The following is a 10366-nucleotide window of genomic DNA, read 5'->3' on the forward strand; positions in this document are numbered from 1 at the left end:
ATTTAGGTCAACATTGGATCATTCAGAGATCCTCACTGAACTTCTGGAGAGAGTTTGCTGCACTGAAAGTAAAGGGGCTGAATAATTTTGCATGCCCAATTTTTCAGTTTTTGATTTGTTAAAAAAGTTTGAAATATCCAATAAATATCGTTCCACTTCATGATTGTGTCCCACTTGTTGTTGATTCTTCACAAAAAATACAGTTTTATATCTTTATGTTTGAAGCCTGAAATGTGGCAAAAGGTCGCAAAGTTCAAGGGGGCCGAATACTTTCGCAAGGCACTGTATGTATGTCATTGATATTTCGGAGTTATCCAAGAGCCTGTATTAGCCTTAGCATTGCCTTCTGTCCATGTGGGCAATATATGAGCACTGATTCTACCACACTACCCCTAATGTCACCTGAATAAAAGGAAGAAATGAAGCCCCATTACCAACGTTTTAAAGAGAGTCTGTCAGTATTTCAGGTCCTCTCACTCACACAATATTAAGATAGCATTGGACAAGGGCTGATAAAAGGGCCAACTGAATGCATTGGGAATCGTGCCAGGTGTTTTACTTTGTAGCCTTGTAAACATTATGGCCTTTTGTGTATCTCAGACTACAGATGAAAGGGAAGCCTTTTTTAGATATATTCTTCTTGCCATCTCAAACCATTGAATTGTATCTAGATCCATACAAAGTCCCCTCGAGTCGTCCTTACTTTATATTCAAACACAAGACAAAGCATGTAAAGAAGCTAAATGCTAATTCACACATAGAGAATATATACTGCATATTTAAAAAATCCTCATTCCCTCAAGGTTCTTGAGCAAACCTGGAGTGTCATATGATAATTTTAAAGACAACTGAGTATGTGTCACCGCCACAGTTCCTCTGAATAACCAGTTACTTTTCCTCTTCATACTCACTCCCTACTTCCCAGGGCTACCTATCACTGCTAATGACCAGAGGTTCTTCCCTGGTTTGGCCCCAACCATCCAGGGGATTATGAATAATGCATTGACTCTAAAATTGCAAAAGTAATCCTCTTAAATCTCCTTATGAACTCTGGCAGACCATGCTGTCTGTTACAATTGCCCTTCAGTTCTTCATACAGAAATGTCAGATAGAAAACTCCACATCAGATGCTATGATTGAGTGGTCATTGCCATAATTATCTAGTGTTTTCTGTCAGTTATTTGGACATAGGACTGTGCTGGCTGGTTATATATATATACATTCATATATATATATATATATATATATATATATATATATATATGAATGTAACACTATCCCTGCTAGCAAATCTATAACATTGCTGACTTACGATATTCAGCTCTGCCTCCAGCTCCAGCATGTGAACAAGCTTCTAGAGAGGTTCTCTTGAGGTGTAGTGATTGACATGCTCTCCTGATAAGGCGTGTTTGTAGGATTAAAATGCAGCCTATCCACTCTCATAAATGGTATAGTAATGGTATTACAGAGGCATTGATAGCAGCACTATCAATGCCATTGACCTTGACACAGCACACGTGATGCATATCATCAGTGAATGGAAAACCATATCTCACTTGCAGTTTGCTGTCTATCTGCTGCCAAGGCATGTTTTCTCAGTGCATCAAATCATAGCAATCCGTACTATTTATGTTGTGACACCCACATACTAATTCCCCGAACACAGTGGTGGTTGGTGCTGTTTAAGCATATTGGATGGCTGTCATTCATATTCTATTCACCCAGCTCAATGTAACATTGATAGGTTTCGGCTAGTACATTATACTCCCTATACCCATCGTTGCTACAACCTAGCCCATGATTGAAAGTTTACAGCGTCGGTGCACAGGTCGAGATGTTATTTTTTTTGCAGTCATGGTGACAAGCAGTGACACATTCAATACTGTCTTGCACACTTTTGCCTACATGTAGCTGATCTAGAGTGTAATCATTAGTCCAACAGTTGCGAAGAAGTGTTTTTATTGGACAAATTCAGGTAAGTTTATCCCCGTTATATTCCACTTGCTTCATTATGAGAAACGTTTCTCAATAGAATCGGCGGAATGAATACACACAAACACAGTTCACTTTCATAGCAACCACATACAAACAGTATGATCTGTATGCTCTCAGTTGTCTGTGGCCAGGCGAAAAAACCTTTCCAAACCAAACCTTCGTATCATAACCATTAGCCACTACACACAGCCTACATCGTTGTGATAAAGTAGCTTAGCAGCTACACCGGCGGGCCCCGGTGGCAATAAATAAATTCAACCAAAAATGTACTTTGACTTGGAAGAGTGCCAGTGTTGGATAGCCATAGCCAGCTAGCTAACATAGCATCCCTCTCTGTTTGTGCCGGGTGTTTGAGTATGCTAAACAAGCTAGCTGCAGCCACCAGCTAAGTAAGTGAAATTTAAAATAAAACTATAGACTTATAGATAGCTCTCTCTTTATTGCCCCCTCTCTCTCTCTCTCTCTCTCTCTCTCTCTCTCTCTCTCTCTCTCTCGTGCTTCTCTTTCATTTTGTAAGAAATCTATTGTCTTTCTCTCTCTTTGAGTCAACTACTCACCACATTTTATACACTGCAGTGCTAGCTAGCTGTAGCTTATGCTTTCAGTCCTATATTCATTCTCTGATTAGGTGGACAACATGTCAGTTCATGCTGCAAGAGCTCTGATAGGTTGGACATCATCCAGAAGTTGTCATAATTACTGTGTAAGTCTATGGAAGGGGGTGAGCCTGAACCTCCTAGGTTTTTGTAATTGAATTCAATGTACCCACAGGGGGAAGGAAGCTAGCTGTCCTATGGCTACACCATGGTGCTACCCTACAGAGTGCTGTTGAGGCTACTGTAGACCTTCATTGAAAAACATTGTGTTTAAAATCATTGTTTTGGTAACGTGAATATATTTAGTCCAGTTTTATCTCAAAAAGACAACTTCTAATGTTTTGCTATTTTTATTTTTCATGAAATTCTCTGAGGAGGATGGTCCTCCCCTTCCTGCTCTGAGGAGCCTCCACTGCCACACATGTACCCTTAAACGAACCAAACAGTACCATGTGAGATCATTATGTGTACCTCTGAAGGCACATTATGTGTATTTCGATCTTTTTGTACCCCAGGGAAGAATACTGTACTCTAACCATACCCTTTTTACTGAGTGTGTATGGCACAGTCCGAGCACTGCTCACAGCACCATGAAAGTGTTATTTACACAACAAAGTTAATTTATATAACATACAGTACTTCACAACTCTATTTGTGGAGAAAGATCATTCGCATTATCTACTGAAGAACCTAATCGCAGAATATGATATGGCATAGGTAATTACATGGTAAAATGAAAAGCTACTTGTAAACCTAGGGTGTTTCTCAATATTATCCAAAAAATATAACTTTTTTTAATGTTTCACTATTTATTTATTTGATTCACTGAGGAGGATGGTCCTCCTCTTGCTCTTCTGAGGAGCATCGACTGCCCCAATTCCCCAATGACACCATCTTGGAAAAACCCATTATACAGAGAGAGATAATTAAGATAAAAGGCCTGACAGGGTGTGGTATAAGGCCAATATACCACGGCTAAGGGCTGTTCTTACGCATGACACATCGCAGAGTGCCTGGATATAGCACTTAGTTGAGGTATATTGGCCATATACCACAAACCTCCGAGGTGTCTTATTTTGCTATTATAAGCTGGTTAGCAATGTAATTAGACGTTCTGATATACAGTACCACAGCTTTCAGCCAATCAGCATTCAGGGCTCGAACCACCCAGTTTATAATTGGGAATATCTGAGGACACACGCCAGATGTGTGTGTTGCATAGCATATTGGCACCCTTTTTTAATACTAAGATGCCAAAAGAGGAGGGGCCATAACTCTTTGTTGGGTACTTTGTATCTACTGTTTGATCATGCAGGTTTACCTAATCAGAAGTACTTCGCCATCCACTGCACAATATATGATTTGAGAATAATGTGCATGATGTGGGGACATCTGTAAGAATTGGTTTTCTTATCATTATCATACTGGCCTTCCCCACATGAAAAAATACTACAGTTTACTATAGAATATTATAGTACTTACTATAGAATTCTGTAGCAAATTGTAGTATACTGTAGAATACTATACTCCACACTGCAGTATCCCTCGATCATGTTTAGTACTTACTATATAATTTTTTTGTATACTGTAGAATACTATACTACACACTGTAGTATATGTGTGGTACTTACTATACATTTTTTGACATTCCCACCAAGTTATAGGCTAGGTATCCCCCAGTAATGCACATCCTCATATCTCGGTTCTGTCTGTCTGGTGAATTCTTAGTAATTTGCTGGACTGCAGGATACACCTGAGACAGTGTGCTTTATGGCATTGGCTTACAAGATTCATCACTGCACTGCACTTTCTTTTACAGAGGAGTAGGGGAGCTTTTAAAAAGGCCTCAATTTGCTCATCTGCTCACTGAAAGCCAGTGCTATGAAATGGATCTTCCGAAGAGTAAGTTTAGCATCGCCATGACAAAGAGAAGTGCATTACACCTGATGCATTGACATGGTTACAAGGGAGAGAGAGCTGTGAGGAGCTGAGGGGTGTTTCCCGGAAGCAGGAGAGAGTGAGATGGCAGATTGGTTAATGTTCCCATGCCTTACAGTAGCTGTTCCTTGCCCAATTGTACCATATTTACAGGTTACTGTGAGCCACCCTTTTTACTCACTCCCTGACGAGGGTATGGCTGCTGATGTTTCAAAGAAAGAGTAACATAATTTCAATTGCTCCAACATCAGAAAAGCATGAAGGAACTAAGTGGTTGGTTTCTCATAAACAGAGCCAAGAGAGAATACAATATTTGATTAGACTGATAGAGAAAGAGGTGGGGGCCTAGGATAGAAGATGGTTTGGGCACACCATAAGCTGGTTTCTAAGATAGAGGTTTCTGTAGAGACAGAGATTGGTTTGAAATGAGGCAGGGGGAGAACAGACCCTCTGAACTGGTTTCAGAAGCCTCGTTTGCACCTTGCGCTAATGTGGATTTTGTGATCTGATCAATATGATCCCACCAGTGTCATATCAACACATGGTATTAAAATGTGTCTCTTATCCGTCCACTATGTCTGCATATTTACCAGACTTCCTGTTGCCTCCCTGTAATTATTTTGAAAGAAATATGAATTATTGACAATTATTGATGCAATTCATCAGTGGTGCTACCTGCCAATTATGTTAGAGGCTTGCATAATGATTTAAATGGCTTGACCATCCAGCTTTGTTTACACTTGATCAATATCCAGATACATTGGATCCCTGATTACCTTCCGGAGGTGGTCAGGAAGATCTCATCACAATCAGATCACAATGCGTCTTTTAATCATCTACACATGCCCCCAAATTTGGGCATAATCAGAATGTGGACAAGATTAGGACAAAGGATGCATGTTAGCACCAGGTATAAATGGGGCTATAGAGAGAGAAGGGTGGGATGACTATGAAACAGTATTTAATAGACAGAGAGAAAATCTGATCTGCCCTCTATGTGATGCAGTGCTCTGCCGGGTGCGTCAAGATCACACGTCATTACTCATGATAAGTTGCGAGTCCCAGGTGGGATCCTCATCTCCTCGTCACATGAAGCCTTGAGGAACACATCTATCGCTCATAATAATCACTGTACTTTCAGCAGCACTACTGTAGCTATGGTATGTGTTCAACACTGAACACCAACTACATCTCACTGTCACAAGCACTTGAGCACTATCATTGATATCCCTAAAAATTATACAATGCCAATGATCACATGTGTTAGCCCATTGAAAAGAGCAATAATGGTCAACCCTTAAGTGCAATCGATCAATGCTACAAGATTAAATCAATATGTAAAATCTAAGTGAATATTCACTTGAACATTTCCTTGTTCAGTAATCTGTTCATTACACTTTCTAAACAGGAAATCAGATAGTATCAGCCAAAAGTGAAACAGATAACATAAAGACAACATCATTGCTTTCTCCAGATAAATTGTGAGCCTTTTACTGGTTGGCTAGAATGCCCCCTTTGAATCCTCCACATATCAGCGTCTAGACAATAAAGCAACCGGACATACAGTATATCAGAGCAAATACAGTAAAGACATTCAAACCATTCGGGCACCTGCTGTATCTTGACAAATCAAAGCTGATAAACTGACACTAAGTGCAGATTCTCCTATGTTTCTATATTAACTTCCTATCGTTATTACTATACAGACTTAAGTGTTAAACACTTACCTTGAGAAACAAATCAGTGGAGCAAAGGATGAGAAAGCAGAGATCTCCCACTGAGCCGGTGCATATCCATTCATGTAGTGGCATAGAGAGCTCCGTCCAGAGAGAGGATAGGGTACCAAAGAGAAAGCCACTGCAGTGACAGCTGGATAGTTGTGGCACATCGGCAAAGGTTCAGGATAGAAAAAAAACGGCCTCCAACCCCGTAAGGTCCACAATGAAGTCCTCCCTACTTCTCTCTCTCTCTCTCTCTCTCTCTTTCACCTCAGTCAAGCATCACTGACACTCGTCCGCTGCCGCTCCTGCACTCACCGGCAATAGGCACTCGTACAGTACATGCTGCTGCAATCCCTGTGCATTTGGGAGTGTGCGTGTTTGTGAGTGAGAGAGAGAGAGAGAGAGAGAGAGAGAGAGAGAGAGAGAGAGAGAGAGAGAGAGAGAGAGAGAGCAAGGGAGAGAGAGCAAGGGAGAGAGAGCAAGGGAGAGGGGAAGAGGGAGGATGAGAGCTAGGGATGGTGATAGAGGGGGAAAACGCAAGCTGCTGGGGAAAGTCCATAGTTGCCACAGCTGGTGAGCTCATGCATTAACAGTAAAAACCTCCTTATCGTGTCCTCTGAGCTGGCGTAGTGGCATAGGGTCTGGTGAGCTGTTATATCATCTGAACGGCTTCCCAGATTGCCTGTGGGGAAGGCTCTGAAATAATAATGCATTGTGTTTTTAATTGGATGTCTCCTTCCCTTGTTACTTTTAGATATCTGAGAAGAGAAGAGAAGAGACAGAGGGGGAAGGAAGAAAAAGTGGGAGAGGAAATGTTGGAGGAGAGAGAGGAATTGAGAGAGTATTAGTATGTAGTCTGGAAGGAGAGAACGAGAGGAAGAGATGTGGACACCAAAGAAGAATTAATAAACTGTATCCAACTCTGCATGTCTACCGTTGATCGCTGACCCCACAAAGAGAACTTGACTTGCAGCCGTTTTACCATGTTACTGGGATTTGCATATACTAGCAAGAAAAACAATGCCTACAGTATATCAAAGCCCATCTCCCTTTGAGTTCTTGATTGGTGCAAAGTGTTCTATTATTTTTCTCTGCATTCAAGGTCAGTGCACAGGCAATACTTCCATTCTGTCTGTGGGTTGTGAAATACTTTACTCAGTTGGCTGTGATACATGCTAGATATTGTGCAGTGAAATGTGGTGTGCATATCATGAGGGTGATATGTGATATATCAATATGGTGATATGTGATTGGAAAGGATCTTCAAAACAATAAAATCCTCCACCATTGTATGTTTTCTTTTCCTCTGCTGGGTAAGCTACTGCATAACAAGGTTGAAATACAGCAGAAATTAGACACTAAGGCACCACAAGTGGCTGCTGTGAGAGCTCTCAGCCAGTGTGACTAAAAGTTTGCCTGTGCTTTGCTTGAGTAAGCAACCTGCAGAAAAGCTTTCCAAATAACGTTTGTCGTGCAAAGAGATGAGGGGGAGGCGGAATGGTAATCTGCTGACTGCTGTCTTATTGATTTAAAGGGAATGTAGCACCTATTTCTCAATGCCAGAAATGCATATAATGCTAACTTAGAGCACCCAAAGATAACATTCACAAATGATAAAACTCTTCAATCAATTGTTATAATATTGTAATCTTGTTCTAAAAGTTGGGTTTGAGGTTTTCTCCAAATCAGCACTAACTTCTGGAAACAATCCCACAATAACCCGTGGTGAACGTCACACAGTGAATAAAAAGATTCTTTAAAATGTGTGAGAATGAGGCGGGCAAATTGGACATCTACTCGTCAATCTGAGGGGCACATTTAATCCCTGAGAACTTTCAGAGTCATCAACAATGGAAGGAGGGCTTCATCAAGAAGTTGCTTCTCAAAGTAGATGTTGTCCCTACCATCAATGGGGCTTCTAAAGCATCTCAAACAGCCAGCTGCACCAGCAGAAACCAAGAATTATCACGGGCTACAGTGAGCATGGAAGTGATAAGGGTAAGTGAAAGAACTAGCTTGGTACCTCGATGCTAATGTTAACTAGCTATAAAGCTACCGCATTTAGCTCATGTCTTCCATCTAAGTAAGACAGACAAAACTAACCAAATGGAGACATGTCTGAGACAAAAGTCCCTAGTGGACTACCAAGATATGATAGCTTTTTACACAGAGATGGAAAAGGGGGTGAGTAAAATAGAGAGATGGAGAAAAAGGAGCATTTATCGTGGATACATTCTAGGACTTTCGTCACATTAATCATATACTTTGCACGCGAACCGCCACCCATTTTGGAATAAGAAGCAATGAATGTATTTATGTGTTTGAATGCCGTTGTACATGCCACTTGTACATGCTCTGAGGTTCCATCAGATGTCACAATGCCCTTCTTCTTAGTTGTCCGGTATCCAATGGGCTGTTTTTGTTCTGAACTTGTTCTTAGCCTGTGTGGATAGTCAGAGTTTAAACCCCTTTACACGGACAACTGCAATCTGTTCATGTGCAGGTATAGTCTGGTGAGTTGATCTTTTTCACCTTTTGTTGTTTCAACTGTTTCCCACATGTAGCTAACACTCCATGTTTCCTGGTATGGTAGGTGAGTTTATCTTCTCATCTAGTGTTGAGGTTCAGAGTTTCAGAGTTTCTAACCATTTCAACATGTGGACCACAGTCTCACATCTTCTGGTATGATTTGCTAATTCTTAGTCAGGCACTATGGTCGAAAAGGACAGTTCCATCACGCTGACAAGCTCTCTGACCTCATTCGGGGTGTGGGTACTTAATGTGCAAAGGATATGATTAGAAGTTATCTCTTATGACTCCTAAAATCACATTCCTATTTTACAAAAAATTGTTTCATTAATTGTCATATCACATAGAAAACGTATTGGATGGAAACTTGACAGCTAGAGAGGGTGCCCTTCCTAAGTTACAGTATTTGGTTCACACAGTTTTTAATTATATCACAAAATTAAAAGCAACATTATTATTCTTTAGGTCCCCAATGACCATTTCCCATATTCTTTATGTTAGAAATATTGTTCCAGTGTTCACTTTTTGGATGCTAGAGTTTTGGGCTGGTAAACCTCTCTCTAGACAAAGACATTCCCATCCCAATAGTAGAGAGCCAGGGAGTACTCTGCTGCATAAAATGTTTGACCAGTGTGTGGAGGTGGTAAAGGGTCTGGCAGAGCGTCTGGTGATTGTCAGCCCTTGCCAAGCTGCTCTGACCCAATGTAATCCTCACGTGTAGTCATGACAAAACAATCCTGTTTCAGAGCTCTACTCCTTCGACCTCATTGCTTGGTTTTTGCTCTGACATACACTTTCAACTGTGTGGCCTTATATAGACAGGTGTGTGCCTTTCCAAATCATGTCCAATCAATACAATATACCACAGGTGGACTTCAATTCAGTTGTAGAAACATCTCACGGATGATCAATGGAAACAGGATACACCTGAGCAACATTTTTGGGCTCATAGCAAAGGGTCTGAATACTTGTGTAAGTAAGTTATTTATATTTTTTATTTTTAATATATTTGCAAAAATATCAAAATCCTGTTTTTGCTTTGTCATTATGGGATATTGTGTGTAGATTGCTGAGGAAAATGTTTTATTCAATCAATTTTAGAATCAGGCTGTAACTTATCAAAATGTGGACAAAGTCAAGGGGTCTGAATACTTTCTGAAGGATCTGTATTATCATCTTGTCATACTAATGGTACCACTCGTGATTTGACTGAAGAGCAGTTGGTAATAATAGCTAGTGTGGCTATTTCTTTCTTGCTGGCAAAATAAGTGAGCTAGATTTTGTTTGTGTACTGCCATATGTCGATAACATACCTACGTTTGTCACTGGTATGGGCTAGTAAATATCATAAACCTAGCCAGCTAGACACTGATAGCCACAAAGTATAAGCAGGGAGAGAGGGAGGAGATAATTAATTTTATGTTTCATCTGCTGCTGGCTTGCTAATGTTCACTCAAATAAGTTTTCCACATGTAATTGACAAAATTAGTTTTTTATTCTATAAAGGTTGTATCTGAGTCAATATGTTGTGAATATTGTCGAAAAATCGCTACAGACAGTTTCCATACTGAAAAGGAAGTGCCACCT

The sequence above is a fragment of the Oncorhynchus kisutch genome, linkage group LG11, assembly GCF_002021735.2.
Source record: "Oncorhynchus kisutch isolate 150728-3 linkage group LG11, Okis_V2, whole genome shotgun sequence".
NCBI classification, from domain to species: Eukaryota; Metazoa; Chordata; class Actinopteri; order Salmoniformes; family Salmonidae; genus Oncorhynchus; species Oncorhynchus kisutch.